At 45.5% G+C, this 23,273-nt stretch overlaps 1 non-coding gene across 1 annotated transcript; it reads right to left on the bottom strand.

Moving 5' to 3' along the window:
* Positions 1-251: 251 nt before the first annotated feature.
* TRNAS-GCU (transfer RNA serine (anticodon GCU)) lies at positions 252-327 on the bottom strand. Its single transcript has one exon. It is a non-coding gene; the product is annotated as a tRNA-Ser (tRNA).
* Positions 328-23,273: the final 22,946 nt, after the last annotated feature.

The raw sequence follows: 23,273 nt of genomic DNA on the forward strand, positions 1-23,273 counted from the left end.
TCAGACTGACTCCTGCATGCGCCCAACCGGGATCCACCCGACATGCCCACCAGGGGGCGATGCTCTGCCCATCTGGGGTGTCACTCTGTTGCAACCAGAGCCATTCTAGCACCTGAGACAGAGGCCATAGAGCCATCCTCAGTGCCTGGGCCAACTTTGCTCCAATGGAGTCTTGGCTGCAGGAGGGGAAGAGAGAGACAGAGAGGAAGGAGGGGGGAGGGGTGGAGAAGTAGATGGGCGCTTCTCCTGTGTGCCCTAGCCAGGAATCGAACCCAGGACTCCTGCACAGCAGGCCGACGCTCTACCACTGAGCCAACCGGCCAGGGCCTGGTCTCATTTCTAGTAGAGAAAGCTTCTACTTATTCTTTAGTAAAATTTATTTCTAATGTTCATCAGGGAAAGTTCCTTTCTCCCTGCTTCTTTTTATAATGTTTTACTTTGTTTAGTATTTATTTGGGCACAGACTAAATATGTGGACACTATGCCTTCTGTAATAGATTCTAAGTCTGATTGCTAATTTCTTAGGGCTTCAGGTAAGAAAAGTCTCTTGTCTGGTATTTTTAATTATTCCTTTTATTTTTAGTTGTCCCTTTTAGCTACTAAGATCTCTAAAGTTCCCACTGGTTTTAGGGCTACATCTTTGGCTTTTTGCCCAATTTTTTTTTTTTTTGTCTCTATTGAGTGCCCTTTTCTGGTGTCCTAAGCAACAAATAAAGGCTATAATCTCTGGTCTTCTTTCCCTTGGCCCACCTCAACACCAGAGTGAGAGTGATAAGTTCTGCCCGCTGAGCCGAGGTCTTGTGTGGCAAGGCTTGGGCCTAGATGGTCTTATTAAGAGTCATTACAGGCCCTGGCCGGTTGGCTCAGTGGTAGAGCGTTGGCCTGGTGTGCAGGAGTCCTGGTCCGATTCCCGGCCAGGGCACACAGGAGAAGCGCCCATCTGCTTCTCCACCCCTCCCCCTCTCCTTCCTCTCTCTCTCTCTCTTCCCCTCCCGCAGCCAAGGCTCCATTGGAGCAAAGTTGGCCCAGGCACTGAGGACAGCTCCATAGCCTCCACTTCAGGCGCTAGAATGGCTCTGGCTGCAACAGAGCGACGCCCCAGATGGGCAGAGCATCGCCCCCTGGTGGGCATGCCGGGTGGATCCATGTCGGGCACATGCGGGAGTCTGTCTGACTGCCTCCCCATTTTCAGCTTCAGAAAAATACACACACAAAAAAAGAGTCATTACAGTTGCTCTAGCATGTTGGGCCCCGTCTACAACAACACTGCTGCCATCTGTGCAGAAAAGTCCGTCCTTGTAGCCTGGACAGAGTCTAATTCCACAGAGCAGTCATGCAGAGGAATGCTGGGGTCCTTACCAGCAGATGTCAGAAATCCTTTCCCTATTTGAGGGCCTGGATAAGGGCTATGAGTTCTGCCCTTTGTGCTGAAGTTCCCCTGCTTAGTGCCTATGCTTAGATGACCCGGTCCAGGATCACTATTGCAGCCCCCGCATACCTGATACCATCCTGCATTTAACTGTTCCTATTTGTGTACAGTACCTCATTGGCGTCTGCAACTCAGAGTCCTTTATGTCAGGTCAGGCAGTCTGTATGATGTTGATTACCTCTGTACAGTCATGTAACGGAGTGGCTGTGTCATTATCGGGGAGTAGGCTTGCAGTTAATAGCAGCTGCATGACTACAGGCGGCTGGAGGGCAGCTAGTCCAGGAGGGTTGGTTTCTGCTCATATCCCTGGATAACTCTCCTGAAGCTGCGGGAGGAGAGATGGGCTGTGGGCATCTCCCAGCTTAGTTGATTCCTGTAAGAGATATTCCTCAGAGAGAGAGAGAGCAGGTTAAGAGTAGCTGTAACCTGCCTGACCAGGCGGTGGCACAGTGGATAGAGTGTCAGACTGGGATGCAGAGGAACCAGGTTCGAGACCCTGAGGTTGCCAGCTTGAGCGCGGGCTCATCTGGTTTGAGCAAAGCTCACCAGCTTGGACCCAAGGTCGCTGGCTCCAGCAAGGGGTCACTTAGTCTGCTGAAGGCCCACAGTCAAGGCACATATGAGAAAGCAATCAATGAACAACTGATGTGTCGCCCGAAAAACTGACAATTGATGCTTCTCATCTCTCTCTGTTCCTGTCTGTCCCTATCTATCCCTCTCTCTGACTCTCTCTCTGTCTCTGAAGAAAAAAGAAAAAAAAAGTAGCTGCAACCTGGCATTTGAAGTTTCCTTATTGGCCCCTATTGTTAAAGTTGTATTTTCCCCTTTGAAGGAAAATTGTGGCCTGGAGCTTTTGTAACAAGTCCAGTCCTATTAAAGGTAAGGGGCATTCCCGCATGACTAAGAACTAATGAGTGACACTTTCTTGCCTTCGGCTGTCTGTTGGGTGGTCCATGGATAGAATGCAGTTTTTCCCGTGGCCCCTTGTACTGGAGTTTTGTGAGTGGTGATAGGTTCAAGAGGCTCAGTTAAGACCGAATGTGTTGCTCCAGTGTCCATTAGAAAGTCCACAGTTTTCCCTGTTACTGCTGTTACCATAGGCTCCCGGGGGCTTAGTCCTCAAAGTTCAGGACCTTAGAGCTTGCCTTGGCCACTTGTAATTTTGGACATTTATTTTTCCAATGCCCTTCCTCCTTGCAATATGCGCACTGATTTTTCCCTAGCTGAGTCCTAGTCCTTTCTCTTGAGTTTCTTCCTAATGTCTGGAGCTGATTGGACACAAAGAGCATAATTACCCTAGCATTTTCTTGCGCTTCAGGGTCTAGGGGCGTATAGACTCTTTAAGCTTCCTGCAGTCTCATAAAGAAAGCTGTGGGAGACTCTTAAGGACCTTGAATAACTTCTGATACCTTAGATAAATTTATGGGTTTCTTAGTAGCTCCCCTGATCCCAGCTAACATAAGCTGGTGAAAAGTGTTCAAAGTTTCCAGTCCTGCTGTGTGGTTAGGGTCCCACTCAGGCTGGACAACTGGAAACATTTTCTCGAGGTGGTCTCGGTTGTCCTAAGTGGGGCGGCGTATGTACAGTACAGAGTCTAACAGTCCTGTTAGGGCTTGACGCTTCCCCGAGAAAGGGGATTCTGAGCTTTCTAATTCTATCGGTGACTTGGAAAAAGGGACTTAAATTATGTCCTATTACATTCATGCCTCAAATTCTAAAGATTTAGTTAAAATCACCGAGATGACTAATACTTCTTAGGTTTCGTTTCTGTCACCCTGTCGGCACGAGTTTCGTTTCAGGGCTTGCAGCAGGTGACCAACCACAAAGGAATGTCCGATGAAGTCATGGACGGTTGAAAGTGCTAACGACTGAAAATGCACCAACATCCATAATTGGTGAAAAGCACCCCTGCGCCCAGCAATAGCGGCAGCCAATCAGCAAATGCCCTGCCACGCTTCTTACTTCCCTATCCTAACCCTTAAAAAGTGGCTTAAGTCTGTAGCCAGGGCTGCTCTCCCTTACAAGACAGCCCAGCAGGTTTCCTTTCATTAAAGCCTGTTAAACTGGTCTTTCAGATTCCGATTGATTTTATCAATACTTGATAAAATAAATCTTATATTTTACTTAAGTACAATATAAATCCCTTTTACATTCTAAGAAAGCATACTTATTTATGCTGTAACTTTATGCACTCTAATAGATAATGTCTAAAAAGCTTAGGAGAAACAGATTTCTGTTCACATTTTTTATAGCCCTTTTAATCTGGGCACAAAACTTAAATGTTTCCTACTACCACAATTAGTCATTTATTTTCTCCCTTTTATCTACTATGTTGAGAATTCTACCATTAAGCCAATCAACAGTAATACAGTGTGTCCATAAAGTCATGGTGCACTTTTGACTGGTCACAGGAAAGCAACAAAAGATGATAGAGCCTGACCTGTGGTGGCGCAGTGGATAAAGCGTCGACCTGGAAATGCTGAGGTCGCCGGTTCGAAATCCTGGGCTTGTCTGGTCAAGGCACATATGGGAGTTGATGCTTCCAGCTCCTTCCCCCTTCTCTCTCTCTGTCTCTCTCTCTTCTCTCTCCCTCTCTGTCTCTCTCCCTCTCTCTCTTCTCTCTAAAAATGAATAAATAAATAAATTAATTTAAAAAAAGACAATAGAAATGTGAAATCTGCACCAAATAAAAGGAAAACCCTCCCAGTTTCTGTAGGATGATGTGGCAGCATGTGTGCATGCGCAGATGATGACATAACACCGTGTGTACAGTGGAGCAGCCCACGGCCATGCCAGTCAAGATGTGGACGGTACAGAGGAAAGTTCAGTGTGTTCTGTGGCTCGCTAAATTCGAATTCATGACCAAAGTGCAACGTGAATATCAGCGCATTTATTTATTTTATATTTAAATGTTTATTTTATTGATTTTATTTTATTTTTTTATTTTTATTTTTTTTTGTATTTTTCTGAAGCTGGAAACGGAGAGACAGTCAGACAGACTCCCGCATGTGCCTGACCGGGATCCACCCGGCACGCCCACCACCAGAGCCACTCTAGCGCCTGGGGCAGAGGCCAAGGAGCCATCCCCAGTGCCCGGGCCATCTTTTTGCTCCAATGGAGCCTCAGCTGCGGGAAGGGAAGAGAGAGACAGAGAGGAAGGAGAGGGGGAGGGGTGGAGAAGCAGATGGGCGCCTCTCCTGTGTGCCCCGGCCGGGAATCGAACCTGGGACTTCCTCACGCCAGGCCGACGCTCTACCACTGAGCCAACCGGCCAGGGCTATTTTATTGATTTTAGATAGAGGAAGGGAGAGAGAGAGAGATAAGAACATCAATCTGTTCCTGTATGTGCCCTGACCAGGGATCGGACCGGCAACCTCTGTGCTTCAGGATGATGCTCTAACCAACTGAGCTATCCAGCCAGGGCAATATTGGTGCATTTATAATGAAGCGCCACCACATAGGAATAACATTACTCGATGGGATAAGCAGTTGAAGGAAACTGGCAGTTTGGTGCAGAAACCTCGTTCTGGTAGGCCATCCATCGGTCAGTGACAAGTCTGTAGAGGCTATACGGGATAGCTACCTAAGGAGCCCTAAAAAATCTGTGTGTGAGCCCACATTAAACTGCACTAAATAGGTATGAAACTGGGAGAATTTTCCTTTTATTTGGTGCAGATTTCACATTTCTATCGTCTTTTGTTGCTTTCCTGTGACCGGTCAAAAGTGCACCATGACTTTACGGACACACTGTATTTGTCACTTTGGGTTTAGTGACCTAACAATGAACAATACTGCTTCTACGTGTTGGAATCCATGGGAATCCGAAAGACCAGAGTAACAGGCTTTATTGAAAGGAAGAAAGGAACCCTGCCGGGCACTTCTCCCAGGAAGAAGGGCACCAGTACAAGCTAGGGGGACAAATTATATGGGGTCAAGAAGAATTTCGAGCATGTGGGTGTTGAATCAAAAGTCCTGGTATGTCTGGAGCCCCTCCTTGGGGCGGCTTGTCAGCTTTTTGGAATTCCTCTGTCTCAGAGGCGATAGTCCAGTAAGGGTGAGGTCTGACATATCTATCACTACAGTCCACAGCTCATGTACAGAACTGGACCTTGCCACTTTAACTGCTTCAAAAATGATAATAAGCTGAACATTTATACACCGTATAAAAAGATACTATTGCCTGACCAGGTGGTGGCGCAGTGGATGGAGAGTCGGACTGGGATGCGGAAGGACCCAGATTCGAGACCCCGAGGTTGCCAGCTTGAGCACGGGCTCATATGGTTTGAGCAAAGCTCACCAGCTTGGACCCAAAGTCGCTGGCTTGAGCAAGGGATTGCTCGGTCTGCTGAAGGCCCTCGGCCGAGGCACATATGAGAAAACAATCAATGAACAACTAAGGTGTTGCAACAAAAAACTGATGATTGATCCTTCTCATCTCTCTCCATTCCTGTCTATCCCTATCTATCCCTCTCTCTGTCTCTCTCTCTGTCTCTGTAAAAACAAACAAAAAACCCTGGGCTTGCCTGGTCAGGGCACATATGGGAGTTGATGCTTCCTGCTCCTCCACCCTCCCCTCTCTCTGTCCTCTCTAAAATAAATAAATAAAATCTTAAAATATATATATTATTAATAATCATTACATATTCTCTAATATTTAAACCAAAGTTTCAACATCACAGGGCTATGAAATAGTAAATAAAAAAGGAGAATTAACAGAAGACTCTTGAAATAACATACACATTTCAAACATAGAAAATATTTTTCTACAACAAAGGATCCTTGGTACAAAAGGCAGTCTTTGTATTTGGCAGATTATACAATTCTATATGCTTTATCATTAGTATAAACTACCCCCAATGAACCACTGATTTAATGAGAAAAATAAGGAATGGTCAAAATGAACTCACCTTTTTTGTAGCTATCCAGCTGGCCTAAGAGATGCAGATAAAATATATTATGCTCACTTTGGTAAAGTTAGTACTGCCCACGTGGAAGCCATCCCCCAGGTGATATTAATTTGTGTTGGGGGCGGGCCGTGGGCAGGCAGGATCCTTGTAGCCTGGGGCTTGGTTTTAGGACTCTCGCATGCGCCCCACGGACTGGGATCCACCCGGCACGCCCAACAGGGGCGATGCTCTGCCCCTCCGGGGGCGTCGCTCTGCCGCGACCAGAGCCACTCTAGCGCCTGGGGCAGAGGCCAAGGAGCCATCCCCAGAGCCCGGGCCATCTTTGCTCCAATGGAGCCTTGGCTGCGGGAGGGGAAGAGAGAGACAGAGAGGAAGGGGGGGGGGAAGAAGCAAATGGGCGCTTCTCCTATGTGCCCTGGCTGGGAATCGAACTCGGGTCCCCCGCACGCCAGGCCGACGCTCTACCGCTGAGCCAACCAGCCAGGACCTCCCACCCTTTTTTTTTTTTTTTTTTTTTTTTTTTTTTTTTTTTTTTTTTTCTGAAGCTGGAAACAGGGAGAGACAGTCAGACAGACTCCCGCATGCGCCCGACCAGGATCCACCCGGCACGCCCACCATGGGGCAACGCTCTGCCCACCAGGGGGCGATGCTCTGCCCATCTGGGGCCACAGAGCCATCCCCAGCGCCCGGGCCATCTTTGCTCCAATGGAGCCTTGGCTGCGGAAGGTGAAGAGAGAGACAGAGAGGAAAGCGCGGCGGAGGGGTGGAGAAGCAAATGGGTGCTTCTCCTGTGTGCCCTGGCCGGGAATCGAACCCAGGTCCTCCGCACGCTAGGCCGACGCTCTACCGCTGAGCCAACCGGCCAGGGCCCTCCCACCCTTTCTGATGTGGGGTGGTGCAATCCTATCATGCCTCAGATAAGTGACTTTGTATTAGAGACTTCCCTATATTGTATATTGGATTAAAGGTTTTGATTTCTGCACTATAAAGTGGGGCAGACCGGGGTGCTTGCTGTCTCAGTTCCTGAGATTAGCATTAGAGCAGAGAGCAGGTTGGAGAGCAGAGTAAGGCCATGTGGAGTAGAGAAGAGGCAGCCAAGATAGTGGGGTGCTGAAAGAGAAGCCAGTTAGTGCAGAGTTTGTGTAGAGAGAGAGATGGGGAACAAAGGAGAATGAGGCTAGTGAGCTAGAAACCTTTGATTCTAGGAAATTCGGATAAGTCAGTAGCTTTGTGAGCACTGAATGAGTGGGTTTTGGAGCCCAGTGTGTGTTTTTACTTGCCCGCCGGGTGCAAGCTAGGATTAAAGATAATGGCCCACCAGTTCGTGGCTCTGTTGTTTCATTACCGTCTGTCCGAATCCAATGAGAACCTGCATGGGCCAGGCAGCTGTGATGATGGCAGTGGATACTGGCCACACAGATGCTAACCCTCTTTTTGACCTACAGTGCTTTACACTACCAAGTCAATATATGGGTCGGGGTGCCTGGGATTCCTGGTGCCTAAGGGGGGCACATGCACTGGGAGCTGCGCGAGGAGTCGCCACTTTGTACCGCTCCTTGGGGCGTAAGTAAGCGCAGCAGGGGCTCTGAATACTATGCATGCAGCACTATCCCTGCTGCTGCTTTTTTCCCTTTTTGCAAACATGTTTCTTTCTCTGCTTATTCTCCTGCAAACTTTAGCAAAACAATGGCCCTTCCCAAGCAGGAATGCAATCCAATCAACAATTTGCAATCAAATGCCTTGCTCTGAGAGCAAGTACACACATGGCTGCCCAGTGATATTTTTAACAATAAAAGTAGCAAACTCAAAAAGCACAAATTTTACTTTCCCAACAGTGGAAATCTACTTCACACAAGGTCCTCAATTTCCCCGGGGACATAGTAACTCCATAATCCGCTGAGAGCCCTTTCTTACAATTCTTGACCATCATGGCTAAAGCAGTGGGTTTAGAAGAGGCAGTATTCCCTAAGTCCTCTCCTCTGGTCTGATTCTAGGTATGAGGTGGTGATTCCCTGGAGTCAAAGCAGAGGAGGGGGGGTGTTGGTCAAATAAGTTTTTAGATATGACATATATGTTTACTCGCTTTGGATGTGGGAGACAGGCTGTAAACTGGCAAAGTCATTATAGCCTAAGGCTTCGTTTTAAAACTAAGCTTTTCCCCACACCCTTGACTGTTGTATGATAGGGGGTGGTGCACTCTTATGAGGAATTCCATTTATGCCTCAGATTAAGTGACTTTGTATCAGAGACTTCCTTATTTGTATATTGAGTTAAAGGTTTTGATTTCTACACTATAAAATGGGGACAGACCGGAGGCTCACTCTCTCGGTTCCTGCTAACACCATTGCAGGGGCCTCCCTGATCCCTTGCCCTCCATGGGAAAAGCAGGTTTTCTGCTTTTCCCTTGGCTTCTCTTGTGGCTTGCCTGTCTTGGTGAGACACCAGTAAACAGAATGGCCCACCATCCTCCAACTCTGCCATTTCTTTACCGTCTGCCCAAATCCAATGGGAATCTGCATGTGAATGGCCATGATAGAGGCTCCTGGCCTTACAGGGGAGCTGTAGCAAGGGGGTAGTAGCCCCTAGCTTACTACGCTGTTAAAATGTTTTGTCTTAAGGCCCTGGCTGGTTGGCTCAGTGGTAGAGCGTCGGCCTGGCGTGCAGGAGTCCTGGGTTCGATTCCCGGCCAGGGCACACAGGAGAAGCGCCTATCTGCCTCTCCACCCCTCCCCCTCTCCTTCTTCTCTGTCTCTTCCCTTCCGCAGCCGAGGCTCCATTGGAGCAAAGTTGGCCCAGGTGCTGAGGATGGCTCTGTGGCCTCTGCCTCAGGCTCTAGAATGGCTCTGGTTGCAGCAGAGCAATGCCCCATAGGGGCAGAGCATTGCCCCCTGGTGGGCATGCCGGGTGGATCCCGGTTGGGCGCATGCGGGAGTCTGTCTGACTGCCTCCCTGTTTCCAACTTCAGAAAAATACAAAAATAATATATATATATATTTTTTTTTTGTCTTAATCACTTGGTGCATGCAGCCCTTGAGCCAAGAAGGAGGTTTCTTTGTTCGTCAATATAAGGGAATTGGTTGGTGCCAAGGGGGCGGGGCAGGTGCCTGGAGCTGTGCGAGGAGCACCTGCCAAGCCTGCCATGGAGCCTAAGTGAGTGCGACCCAGGCTCAGCCGGCCCCAAACACCTTGGAGGGGGCACCGCCTGTCTGCCGCTTTTATTTTATTATTTTCTTTTCCCTGCCGCTTCTCGTGCTCAGCTGCAGCCTCTGCTTTTACTTTCTCCACCGCTGCTGCCTCTGCTGCGGCACTCAGCTGCTACCTGGCTACGCTACCGCTCGCGGTGATAGTATGCTAGACTGCCTGTGCTTTCTCTGGGTCTAGCAGTTCTTGATTTGGCCAGTCTGCTCTAAAAGTTGTCCACTTTAATTTACAGAGAGTTTTCAGTGTATTTTTAGACAATTTTATATTATAATTATTGGAAAAGCTCTTTTTTTTTTTTTTTACAGGGACAGAGAGAAAGTCAGAGAGAGGGATAGATAGGGACAGACAGATAGGAACAGACAGAGATGAGAAACATCAATCATCAGTTTTTCGTTGCGACACCTTAGTTGTTCATTGATTGCTTTCTCATATGTGCCTTGACCGCGGGCCTTCAGCAGACCGAGTGACCCCTTGCTTGAGCCAGCGACCCGGGTCCGAGCTGGTGAGCTTTTTTTTTTTTTTTTTTTTTGCTCAACCCAGATGAGCTTGTGCTCAAGCTGGCGACCGCAGGGTTTCGAACCTGGGTCTTCCGCATCCCAGTCCAATGCTCTATCCACTGCGCCACCGCCTGGTCAGGCGGAAAAGCTAAATTTTTTAAGCATTTTTATTTATTTATTTTGTGACAGAGACAGAGAGAGGGACAGACAGGAAGGGAGAGAGATGAGAAGCATCAATTCTTCATTGCAACACCTTAGTTGTTCATTGATTGCTTTCTCATATGTGTCTTGAACGGGGTGGGGGGGGGGTACAGCAGACTGAGTGACCCCTTGCTCGAGCCAGCGATCTTGGGCTCAAGCTAGTGAGCCTTGTTCAAACCAGATGAGCCTGCACTCAAGCTAGCGACCTTGGGGTCCTCCGCATCCCAGTCCAACACTCTATCCACTGCACCACCGCTTGGTCAGGCTGGAAAATCTAATATTGAAATTCTTAAGCATACACTTTAGTGGGGTCTGGTTCTTATTTTCAGATTCTTCTAAAGTTCTAATTTTTCTATTTTCCTGCTTAATATTTAATTCCTACTCCGTATCTTCCAAATGGGTAAAACTTCTTTGGGTCAGTATGTGGATATCTGAAACTAGTTTCTACTCAATACTTTCTCCAGCACTCACTTAGGTCTTTAGTTAGTTTTAGCTTTAAGCAATATAATATTTCTATGAATTTTGCTTTGCTTTTTAAAAATTTTATTTGTGGGCTTTAGAATGGTTTTCTCAGAGTTGCCTTTTAAAAGTGACAACCATCTGCTGAGTCCACCTTGGGATATTTGCCCTCCTTAGTATAGGCTGGTCAGTATACACCCCTGACTAGGTCAGACCCGGAGATGGAAGAGGTTTCCCTCAGCTTCCGGGGGGCAGCCACTAAACCATATGGAGTTTACAAATTTCCCTTCATTTTTGCCCTCTGGTTTTAAGCCAGAAATTAACAATTGAAATTACACCAGAGATTTTCTTGACAAAGAGAACCTAAAAAATAGACAATTTACTATTTACATTTACACTTGACTTTTAGGCACACAGTTCAACGGACAAGGGAAGGGGGTGCCCCCTCAGGAGCCTCTCAGGTGCTCTCCTGGCCGCATCCCTCGTGGGAGCTAAGGCGCCTCTTAGCATTGGTGGGTCGGTATAAAACCCCAACTAGGGGCCCTGGCCGGTTGGCTCAGCGGTAGAGCGTCGGCCTGGCGTGCAGGAGTCCCGGGTTCGATTCCCGGCCAGGGCACACAGGAGAGGCGCCCATCTGCTTCTCCACCCCTCCCCCTCTCCTTCCTCTCTGTCTCTCTCTTCCCCTCCCTCAGCCAAGGCTCCATTGGAGCAAAGATGGCCCGGGCGCTGGGGATGGCTCCTTGGCCTCTGCCCCAGGCGCTAGAATGGCTCTGGATGCAACAGAGCGACGCCCCAGAAGGGCAGAACATTGCCCCCTTGTGGGCATGCCGGGTGGATCCCGGTCGGGCGCATGCAGGAGTCTGTCTGACTGCCTCCCCGTTTCCAGCTTCGGAAAAATGAAAAAAAAAAAAAAACCCAACTAGGATCAGAGAGTGTCTGATACCACCCTAAGCTGTATGAGGATCACTACGGAACTGCAGGTTGGAGCCCACTCGGACTCCATAGTTATTTACCATGGAGTCACAAACTGGAAACTCAGGTGCAGGCACCAGAGATCCTCATTCATACACCAATCACTTAGGGGTTTTTTTTAGACAGAACAGCCATGAGGAAAAGGTAGAGCTCTTCCCCTAACCGGAGATCTCCGCTCTCACCAGAGAGTGCCTGGCATCAAACCGGGGCTCTCTGCTCTACCAGAGAGCACCTGGCATTAAAACTCTCCGCCAATGTCTTGGCCCTGCAGATATGAACAGGATAGCTTCAGATAAAGACCATAAAAGAGATTTCTCTGGGCCTGGAATACCTTTTAGCCTCCTATCTGCCTGGGATACTCCTACTCAACTTGCCAGACCCAACTCAAACGTCACCTCATCCCCCAGGCTAAATTAATTACTTCCTTGCTTATTTCCCAGGAGCACTTTAAAAACCATATGTCTTCAAAAATAAGTCCCAAGTCTTTTCATCTTGTAATTCTTCTGAAATCAGGATAGGTCTTACAATCAGTATTAAAAGAAACTAGCCAGATACCAGGTAAATAGAGAAGTCAATGGAAAAGCAACATAACTGCCATTGTTTGCAAATGTGTGACCTTAGTTAAACTCTCAGTAAAGGTAAAAAAAAACTCTTAGAGCTAGATTTGATGACAGATTTGTATTTTTTGGAATGGCTATGCGGATCCAAACGGGGTTAGACTCTTCACAGAAAGCTTGGTTCCAACCTTGACTTAAAGAAGAGACTAACTAGCAAGCAATTCCAGTGTTAAGTGTCTGCTGTTGTCTATCAAGTTTTTAAAAACATATACATTTGAGAAACTAAAAGGCCTAATCTTGTGTTGTGGACAGATGCTGAAATTGCATTCTAGAAAGTTCAGCCTCTAGGAAGAGGTGTTTGTTTCGGGGTTTTTTTGGTATTTTTTTTAATAAGATTCAAACAGCCTGACCTGTGGTGGCACAGTGGATAAAGTGTCAACCTGGAATGCTGAGGTCACTGGTTCGAAACCCTGGGCTTCCCCAGTCAAGGCACATACAGGAAGCAACTATGAGTGGATGCTTCCTGCTCCTCTCCCTTCTCTCTCTCTCTCAACTCAATAAATAAAAATCTTAAAATACAGCCTGGCCTGAGGTGGTGCAGTGACCTGGAATGCTGAAGTTGCTGGCTTGAAACCCTGGGCTTGCCCAGTCAAAGGTCAAGCATGTATAACAAGCAACCAATGAACAGCTAGTGTGAAGTAAAAGGAGAGTTTCCTCCAGCTGATATCCGAAGTAAAAGAGACTCAAAGCACTGGAAGGATCTGATGGGCCATTGCCTGTTGCAGAGATGAAGGGGGCCACATGGAAAGAACCTGGAAGAGCCAAGAGTGACCCCTGGCTAACATCCAGCAAGGAAATAGGGACCTCGATCTACAACAGAAAGGAACTTGATTCTGTCAGTGACCTAAATGAGCTCAGAAGATTCTTCCCCAGATTCTCAAGATCAGAGCCCAGTCCAATAGACATTTTGAGTTTCACTTTATAAGACTTGACCAAAGAATCCAGTCAAGGTTGCCCAGACTTTGGGAGAAAACTAATACATATATCCAGGGCTGGGGAGAGGCAGGAATGAGGTGATTTATAGGTAGTGTTGTTAAATATGCTGATGGTAAAAAAAAAAAAATTTTTTTTTTTCAGAGACAGAGAGAGAGTCAGAGAGAGGGATAGACAGGGACAGACAGACAGGAACAGAGAGAGATGAGAAGCATCAATCATTAGTTTTTCGTTGCACATTGCGATACCTTAGTTGTTCATTGATTGCTTTCTCATGTGTGCCTAGACTGTGGGCCTTCAGCAGACTGAGTAACCCCTTGCTTGAGCCAGTGACCTTGGGTCCAAGCTAGTGAGCCTTGCTCAAACCCGATGAGCCTGTGCTCAAGCTGGCGACCTTGGGGCCTTGAACCTGGGTCCTCGGCATCCCAGTCCGACGCTCTATCCACTGCGCCACCACCTGGTCAGGCTGATGATAAAATTTTGCATAAAAACGACTATAACTAGTGGGCACCCTGCTCCTCCCAGATAGGACTGACTCCATATATTCAATAAGTCCTTTGAGCAGGTGAAGCCCATAATAAAGTGAGTATTCTATTTGATCTATGAAATCCCTGATCTCATTTCTCCCATCCAAGTACTAACCAGGCCCGACCCTGCTTAGCTTCCGAGATCAGATGAGATCGGGCACGTTCAGGGTGGTATGGCCGTAGACTCTGATCTCATTTCTCTGTCTTCCTTGGTTAAACTCTGCTAGAGGCGGAACAAAGGGCAACATACAGCAAATTACGAAATACCATCCAGATGCAGTTTTCTTCTTTAGTGAACTTAAAGTGTTACGTATTACTGTTTAACTATCCTTTACTTCTTCATTTGAAGAGAACCTATTTGATCTTGTACTTCAAGTATTCAGATATTCTGGATCTTTTGTGTCTCAGCAGAGTTCCTGCCAGGTATTTTGACTTTAGACACTTCTTCAGCCTCATGTTTTCTAAGAAAGGAGCAAAAGTCTTTTGCTGTATATAATTTCAGCCATTTACCAAATGCTTACCATGTTCCAGAATGTGCTAAATGCTTTCTATAGATTGTCTCACTTAATCCTCACAATAACCCTAAAGAAGATAGAATTAGCCTGACCAGGCGGTGGCGCAGTGGATAGAGTGTTGGACTGGGATGCAGAGGACCCGGGTTCGAGACCCTGAGGTTGCCAACTTGAGTCCAGGCTCATCTGGTTTGAGGAAAAGCCCACCAGCTTGAACCCAAGGTTGCTAGCTCTAGCAAGGGGTTACTCTGTCTGCTGAAGGCCCACGGTCAAGGCACATATGAGAAGGCAATCAATGAACAACTAAGGTGTTGCAACGCGCAATGAAAAACTAATGATTGATGCTTCTCATCTCTCTCCGTTCCTGTCTGTCTGTCCTCTGTCTATCACTCTCTCTGACTCACTCTCTGTCTCTGTAAAAAATAAATAAATAAATAAAAATTAAAAAAAAAAGAAGAAGATAGAATTAGCCTTATCTTATAAACAAGGAAATAGGCACAAGAGGTTTGGTATTTTGTTCAAGTCATAAGATTCAGTATTAGGAATCAGCCCTAAATCTTTCTAAAATCTCTGCTGTATCACTATTCAATATCCTATCTCAGTTTATAGATAGCCTATTACTGAGAAGGTTTTCATTCACTTCCTGCCTAATGCCAAATTGCCTCTGAAAAACCCTTCAACAAATATTTACAAACACCCATGTACTGGTCTAAAGACAACTGACAAACAGAGACCTGGAAGTTGTGGGAGGAAGCCAGGAAGTCAGCCTAGAATGGAGTTGGGGCATTGGTTTCCGGGCTGGGGTTAGAATAGGCCACAAGATGCTACTGAATATTCAAGTCTAAAGACAAAGGACCAATACAAGGACCCATCAAGAGACAGAGTTAAGAACCATGAGCCAGCCTGACCTGTGGTGGCGCAGTTGATAAAGCATCGACCTGGAAATGCTGAGGTCGCCGGTTCGAAACCCCGGGCTTGCCTGGTCAAGACACATATGGGAGTTGATGCTTCCAGCTCCTCCCCCTTTCTCTCTCTCCCTCTCTCTCTCCTCTCTAAAAATTAATAAATAAAATTAAAAAAAAAAAACCTTTAAAAAAAAAAAAAGAACCATGAGCCGCCAGATCAAAGTATGTAGAAATGAGAGGCAGATGGGGAAAAGAACACCAGATTCCTTCACAAGACTGGGTCCTGAAACAAGCCTGCATGGGCAGGGTTCCCTCGTGGTATGCATTTAAAAGTCTGCAGAATGACAATGGGTTACTAGTAACAATAGCTAACCTGTATTTAATATACAAATGACAGATTCAGAGCAAAAGCCATGCTTAGTAATAAAAGCAACCTTCTGGCTTCAGGAGCCCTAGAATGTCTATTAAAGAATCTGATGGGCAGCTAAAGCCGGTGGGATCAACCTGCCATCCTGGCTGCAGGGAGAAAAGCCAAATCTTTGCACACTGGGACTTCATTGTGGACAAAGAATCTAGTATCTGGGGCAAAAGGCAGGGTCATACCAGGAGAAGAAACAGGAAAGGAAAGCTGATGCCAGAGCCCATGTAAGGGTCTTAAATTCTACATTAAGGAGATTCAACTTTCTTCTGTAAACGATAGGAAACTATTTAAATTCTCAAAAGCAGGGTTGGGGGTATAATTTGACTCAACAAAGATTTATGAAATGTTTTCTCTGCACTAGGTACTAACAAGGATATAAAATTGAGTTAAACATAGTCCCTACCCTTTAGACAAGCATAAATGACTTTGCAAGATAAAACAAAAAGTCAGTGTAATTCAAGATATAGAAAGGGTTACAGACAAAATTCCATTTTGACGAGATCAGACAAGATTGGGTGCATTCTGGGTGGTATGGCCATAGACCAAAATTTCATTTCCTTTTTTTCTTTTAGCGAAAGAGAGAGAGAGAGAGACAGACAGACAGACAGGAAGGGAGAGAGATGAGAGCATCAATTCTTTGTTGCATCATCTTAGTTGTTCATTGATTGCTTTCTTCATATATGCCAGCAGAGTGAGTGACCCCTTGCTCAAGCCAGTGACCTTGAGCTTTAAGTCAGCAACCTTTGGTCTCAAGCCAGCAACCATGGGGTCATGTCTATGACCCCACACTCAAGCCAGCGACTCTGCACTCAAGCTGGTGAGCCTTAGCTCAAGCAGTGACCTTGGAGTTTTAAATGTGAGTCTTCAGCATCCAAGCTGGTGCTCTATCCACTTCATTACTGCCTGGTCAGGCCAATATTTCATTTCTTAAGCTGTGTGGTAGATGCACGGTTATTTTTGGCACTGCCTTTTATATGTTCTGTATATCTTACGTAGTGATTTTTTTTAAAGTAGAGTGGATACCTATTCAGGAGGAAAAAATGAGGCAGGAAGTCATTCTAGTGAAAAGAAATTGTACTGGAGAAGTCCGTCTGTGTCCAGGGAACCAATGTCATCACTCTGTGTGCAAAGTAAAGAGTATTTTATGTCATAAGAACAGCAACTTGTGTTTACATAACACCCTGTACTTTATTAATCACTTTCACATACACCAGCTCTTTTAATTATCCACTTGAAAGACAAGTATGCTCGTTTCTTTTTTTTTTTTTTTTTGTACTTTTCTGAATCTGGAAACGGGGAGAGACAGTCAGACAGACTCCCGCATACACCCGACCGGGATCCACCCGGCACACCCACCAGGGGGCGATGCTCTGCCCCTCCGGGGCATCGCTCTGTTGCGACCAGAGCCACTCTAGCGCCTGGGGCAGAGGCCAAGGAGCCATCCCCAGCGCCCGGGCCATCTTTGCTCCAATGGAGCCTCGCTGCGGGAGGGGAAGAGAGAGACAGAGAGGAAGGAGGGGAAGGGGTGGAGAAGCAGATGGGTGCTTCTCCTGTGTGCCCTGGCTGGGAATCGAACCCGGGACTTCTGCACGCCAGGTCGACGCTCTACCACTGAGCCAACCGGCCAGGGCCTGCTCATTTCTTTTTAATAGATGAGGAGACAGGCTCAGAACGCTTAGGTGATATATTTATATTTTTGTTGGAGAAAATGGTTAAAAAGACATACAATAAATGGTGGTGTTTATCTCTAAAAGGTGGGTTTATAGGTGGTTTCACTTGTTTGCTTAATTGTATTTTCTTTGTGTGTGACAGAGATAGAGAGAGGGACAGACAGACAGGAAGGGAAAGAGATGAGGAGCATCAATTCTTTGTTGAGGCACCTTAATTGTTCACTGGTTGCTTTCTCATATGTGCCTTGACCGGGGAGCTACAGCAGAGCGAGTGACTCCTTGCTCAAGCCAGCGACCTAGGGTCCAAGCTAGTGAGCCTTGCTCAAACCAGATTAGCCTGCGCTCAAGCTGGAGATCTCAGGGTTTCAAACCTGGGCCCCCCGCGGCCCAGTCTGATGCTCCGTCCACTGCGCCTGGTCAGGCTGTATTTTCTGATATATTTATTTAAATTTTTATTGATTGATTTTAGAGAGCGAGAGAAAGGGAGAAAGAGAAACACTGATTTGTTGTTCCACTTATTCATGTATTCATTGGTTGATTCTTGTATGTGCCCTGAACAGGGATCAAACCTGAAACCTTGGTGTATCAGGATGACATTCCAACCAACTTAGCTACCTGGCCAGGCTTGATATTTCTAAAATGAACACGTATTACTTATGAACTAAAAAAGTAATAAAGCAGTGAGGGAAATGGAAGGGAGAAGAAAATAGAGTTACTTCCTCAAAGCCAAATAATAAAGTTTTTGGATTTTGATCCTATACTCTAACTGCACAAATGACAAAGAGAAGGAAAACAAGAAAGAAGCTAATATGAAAAAATGGCCTGACCAGGTGGTGGCGCAGTGGATAGAGCGTCAGACTGGGATGCGGAGGACCCAGGTTCGAGACCCCGAGGTTGCCAGCTTGAGTGCGGGCTCATCTGGCTTGAGCAAAAGCTCACCAGCTTGGACCCAAGGTTGCTGGCTCGAGCAAGGGGTTACTCCATCTGCTGAAGGCTTGCGGTCAAGGCACATATGAGAAGGCAATCAATGAACAACTAAGGTGTCGCAATGAAAAACTAATGATTGATGCTTCTCATCTCTCCGTCCCTGTCTATCCCTCTCTCTGACTCTCTCTGTCTCTGTAAAGAAAAAAAAAAAAAAGCTCTAGCAAAAAAATAAAGCAAAAATGTTCAACTTCACTGTTAACAAAAGAAATGCAAATGAATACAATATCTAAAAATGCCATCTCTTAAATTAGCAAAACTGTTTTTCATGGATGGGGCTGTGGGTGAAACTAGAGGTTATTTACTGCTGATAGCATTGTAAATAGGTACACTTTGCTCAGAAAATGATTTAGTAGTAAGTAACAAGATTTGTAAAAATGTTCACACCCTGTAGAAGTAACCTAAACTGTGGAAACATTGTTTTCTGGGAGGAAATAAAAAAGGTGTTCACAAGAGCATTATTGATATAGCTGGGCATCCTGCGTTCAGACAGGAGGTCCAAGTTTGGCTAATTATAGAACAGTGGGCTGGCCCTGGCCAGTTGGCTCAGTGGTAGAGTGCCAGCCTGGCATGTGATGTCCCAGGTTTGATTCTTAGTCAGGGCACACAAAAGCTACTTTCTGCTTCTCTACCTCTCCCCTTTTCACTTCTCTCTCTCTCTCTCTCTCTTCCCTTCCTGCAGCCATAGCTCAATTGAAGCAAGTTGGCCCCAGGCACTGAAGATGGCTCCATGGCCTCTGCCTCAGGCTCTAAGAAGAGCTCGGTTGCTGAGCAACAAAGCAGCATCCCAGATGGGCAGAGCATTGCCCCCCTAGTGGGCTTGCCAGTGACTCCTGGTCGGGGAGCATGAGGAAATCTGTCTCTGCCTCCCCTCTTCTCACTGAATAAAAAAACTAAAATAAAATAAATAAGCATGGGCCTATAATTTTCCAGACATTCATTTGTACTACATGAGGGGAAGGTTTGTTTGTTTGTTTTTCTTCTGACCACTAGCATTTTAATGTGTTTCCTTCGAGTCTTTTTAATACATTAAATTTAAAAACTTCATGTTCTTTCTCTCCTTTTTTTTTCTTTTTAATTAATTTTAATGGGGTGACATTGATAAATCAAGGTACATAAGTTCAGAGAAAACATCTCTAGGTTATTTTTTTTTTCTAGGTTATTTTGACATTTGATTATGCTGCATTCCCATCACCCAAAGTCCAATTGTGGAAGGTTTGTTTTTTAGCTGAAAGAAAATTGAGAAAATGTGATTCAGAAAGAATGGGAGGGATAGGCTGGGTGTCTGTTCAGGCTCAGACACTGGAATTGTCCTTTTTTTGTTTTCTTTGTATAACTCAATTTTATGAGATTTCAGTGGAAAAGGTGAATCTCTGGAAGAGTGTTCTGTTTTCCTTTTTTCTTGTAAAATATCTTGTAAAGAAAAAGTATATAAATAATGCAAATTAATTTTAAAGAATAATTTAGCCCTGGCCGGTTGGCTCAGTGGTAGAGCGTTGGCCTGGCGTGCAGGAGTCCCGGGTTCGATTCCTGGCCAGGACACACAGGAGAAGCGCCCATCTGCTTATCCACCCCTCCCCCTCTCCTTCCTCTCTGTCTCTCTCTTCCCCTCCCGCAGCCAAGGCTCCATTGGAGCAAAAGTTGGCCCGGGCGCTGGGGATGGCTCCATGGCCTCTGCCTCAGGCGCTAGAATGGCTCTGGTTGCAACAGAGTGATGCCCCAGATGGGTAGAACATCGCCCCCTGGTGGGCATGCCGGGTGGATCCCGGTAGGGTGCATGCAGAATCTGTCTGACTGCCTTCCCATTTCCAACTTCAGAAAAATACAAAAAATAAAAATAAATAAATAAATAAATAAATAAAACAACTGTATATTTAGCACCCAGATTAAGAAATAGAAACTTAGCATTCTCCTTCCTCATTTCAGTTAACCTCTCTCCTGACTTTGATAAATCCACTGTTTTTATTAGTTTGTGAATAGGTTCTTACTGTTAAGCAATATAGTGTTTGGTTTTGCCTGTTTTTATCTTTTTTTTTTTAGTTGATTTTAGCAAGAGAGGAAGGGATAACCTGGACATGTTTTCTTTAAATATATGTACCCTGATTTATTGATGTCATCCCATTAAAATTAATAAAAATTTATTTATAAAAAAAAAAAGAGAGGAAGGGAGGGAGAGAGACAGGAACATTGGTCTGTTTCTGTACATGCCCTGACCAGGGGATTGAACCTGCAACCTCTGCACTTCAGGATGTTGCTCCACCCAACTGAGCTATCCAGCCAGGACTGCCTATTCTTATCTTTATTGTATTTTGACCCTTACTATAAGTGTTTTCCTGTCTTATTTTTTGCACTTGGCATTAATTTTTTTTCCTTAATTTTTGAGAGAGGCAGGGAGAGAGAGTCAGAGACAGAAACATAGAGCTGTTCCTGTATGTGCCTTGACCAGGGATTGAATTGGCAATCTTTGCGCTTTGGGATGATGCTCCAACCAACTGAGCTATCCAGCCAGGACTTAATATATTTTTTTAATTTATTGATTGCTTTTTTAGAGAAGAGAGAGGAAAGAGAGAGAGAGGAGGGAGAATGGAAGCATTCATTTGTTGTTCCACTTAGTTGTATATTTGTTGGTTGCTTCCCATGTGTGCCCTCACCGGGGATCAAACCCTCAGCCTTGTCCTTTTGGGATGATGCTGTAAACGAGGGGTAGTCAACCTTTTTATACCTACTGCCCACTTTTGTATCTCTGTTAGTAGTAAAATTTTCTAACCACCCACCGGTTCCACAGTAATGGTGATTTATAAAGTAGGGAAGTAACTTCACTTTATAAAATTTATAAAGCAGAGTTACAGCAAGTTAAAGCATATAATAATAATTACTTACCAAGTACTTTATGTCAGATTTTTGCTAAGTTTGGCAAAATAAATCTTTATAAAACAACTTACTATAGTTAAATCTATCTTTTTATTTATACTTTGGTTGCTCTGCTACCATTCACCATAAAAACTGGAATGCCCACTAGTGGGCGGTAGGGACCAGGATGACTACCACTGCTGTAAACTGACTGAGCTAATGGGTCAGGGCCTTCAGTCTTGAATTTTTGAGGCTTATTTGTGTTGGTATAACTGAAGTTTGTTAATTTCCCTGGCATATATTATTCCACTATGTGAATTTACCAACTTGTCCAGAGGTGGAGTCACTAAATCTGCATTTTGGACAAGCACCCCAGGTAAAATTAATGCAGATGGCCTGACCAGGAGGTGGTGCAGTGGATAGAGAATTGGACTGGGATGTGGAGGACCCAGGGTCAAGACCCTGAGGTCGCCAGCTTGAGCGCGGGCTCATCTGGCTTGAGCAAGAAGCTCACCAGCTGGGACCCAAGGTCGCTGTCTAGAGCAACGGGTTACTTGGTCTGCTGAAGGCCCACGGTCAAGGCACATATGAGAAAGCAATCAATGAACAACTAAGGTGTCGCAATGAAAAACTGATAATTGATGCTTCTCATCTCTCTCAGTTCCTGTCTGTCTGTCCCTGTCTATCCCTCTCTCTGATGCTCTCTCTGCCCTATATATATATATATAAATTAATGCAGATGGCCCTTGGCTCACATTTTGAGAAATATTCATAGAAGACAATGTCCAAGTTGTAACCTCTCTGTCTCTGAACTCTACCTCGGCCTTCTAATTTCAGTTAAGCTGCTTGTCTTCAATTAAACTATTTTATCTTTGAAAAATATTTTCCATCTTTCTACACCTAGATAATCCCTCGTCTTCAAAACTCTTTTGAGACAAACGTTATCATTATTATCATTGTCATTGACATTTATGAAGCAGATACAATATACAAAGTGTTATAGGCATGACCTCATTACATCTCATTAATCCTCCTGAAGAAGTAATAATCCAACCCCATGAAGAAGGTACTGAGATTATACTCATTTTACAAATAAGGAAATAAAGCTCAAAGAGGGTAAGTAACTTGCCCAAAGTCTAAAAGGTCTTTTTTCCCCCACTTATGCATTCATTGGTTGATTCTTGTATATACCCTGACTCGGGATCAAGTCTGCAACCTTGGCATATTGGGATGATACTCTAACCAACTGAGCTACCTGGCCAGGGCTCCAACAGGTCTTAAGTGTGGACTTGTTTTACTGTCATATTTGTCTTTGTACCTCCAGGGTCTGATGTAGAACTTGGTGTGTAGTAGGCACTTAGAAAATATTTGTTGTCTGACCAGGTGGTGACGCAGTGGATAGAGCATCAGACTGGGATGCCGAGGACCCAGGTTCGAGACCCCGAGGTCACCAGCTTGAGCGTGGGCTCATCTGGTTTGAGCAAAGCTCACCAGCTTGGACCCAAGGCTTGAGCAAGGGGTTACTCGGTCTGCTGAAGGCCCGCGGTGAAGGCACATATGAGAAAGCAATCAATGAATAACTAAAGTGTCGCAATGCGCAACGAAAAACTAATGATTGATGCTTCTCATCTCTCTGTTCCTGTCTGTCTGTCCCTGTCTATCCCTCTCTGACTCTCTCTCTGTCTCTGTTAAAAAAAAAATTGTTGAACTAAAAAAAAAAGACAAGATGGAAAACCATCCCCTTAGCTCAGATGATGGCAGTGGGTATGGAAAGAGGAGTAACATCAGCCTGGGCATGCCAGGCTGCCACAGAGCTGAGGTTTGGGGAGCGGAGGGGGCGAGGAGTGAAAAAGAGACATGGCATTTTCAAATTTTTTACTTTGGGCACATCTTTTTTTTTTTTTAACTGGTGACTTTACAATTTAAAAAAGGAAAGAGAAAGAGAGGGTGTAGAGGCAGAGGCTTACGTGACTTGGCACCATAAGAACACAGGAAACAATGGAGGAAGAGAAATCAAAGCTGACCAGGAGGTTTCTGGTGAGGGTATGTAAGAGAACATTGGAGTCGATGGTAAATAAGAAAGTCAGGAAAGGTGCTCTAGGAGGAGATGCTATAATTTGGAGATTCTGAATTTTGGGGCAAGGGAGGGTTCTCCTTTTCCAAGTGAAAGGTGGGGAGAGAGCAACAG

This window comes from Saccopteryx leptura, chromosome 13 (assembly GCF_036850995.1).
Source record: "Saccopteryx leptura isolate mSacLep1 chromosome 13, mSacLep1_pri_phased_curated, whole genome shotgun sequence".
In the NCBI taxonomy this organism is placed as follows: Eukaryota; Metazoa; Chordata; class Mammalia; order Chiroptera; family Emballonuridae; genus Saccopteryx; species Saccopteryx leptura.